We start from the raw sequence: 453 nt of genomic DNA, 5'->3' as shown, positions 1-453 counted from the left end.
CTGGTGATGTACACATTTCGACGGTATTCCTTCCATCTTATGTGTGAGGGATGGATCCATGTTAAATTATTCGAATAATAATGATAAAAGTTTTATTGGAGTCGCATATTCTATTAAAACCAAATTAATGCTACTGAAGATTGTTGAAATTTATATTGCGCTTCTCTGGTGAACAGAACTGCCATCCTTATAGTATCTATTGAACTTCAATTCAGGCATTTCTGGGTACAAATTTTACAAAAAAAAAAATCTCCAAAACTGATCAATGGCCAGAATAAGAGGGGGGGGGGGATGCCGGTGTCGCTGCCCATCGAAGCCCATTGACACCATTGTCGGCACTCTAATCAAGGAGCTTATTTACCGATTCCAAAGAACCAGTTGATTCCCAGCTCTCTAAACAAAAGAGATTATCTATCGACTCCAAAGAACAAGGACTTGATATCCGCCTCTCAG

The 453-nt window shown here is 39.3% G+C and overlaps 1 protein-coding gene across 1 annotated transcript in view; it reads left to right on the top strand.

The window, feature by feature from the left end:
* LOC119591519 (sodium channel protein para-like) overlaps positions 1-453 on the top strand; it is a gene marked incomplete in the record, with an annotated part of 263120 nt that overhangs the window by 121622 nt on the left and 141045 nt on the right.

Source organism: Penaeus monodon, chromosome 28 (assembly GCF_015228065.2).
Source record: "Penaeus monodon isolate SGIC_2016 chromosome 28, NSTDA_Pmon_1, whole genome shotgun sequence".
Lineage (NCBI taxonomy): Eukaryota > Metazoa > Arthropoda > Malacostraca > Decapoda > Penaeidae > Penaeus > Penaeus monodon.
The sequence above is the reverse complement of the archived record's forward strand: the minus strand, read 5'-3'. Positions and strand labels throughout refer to the sequence as shown.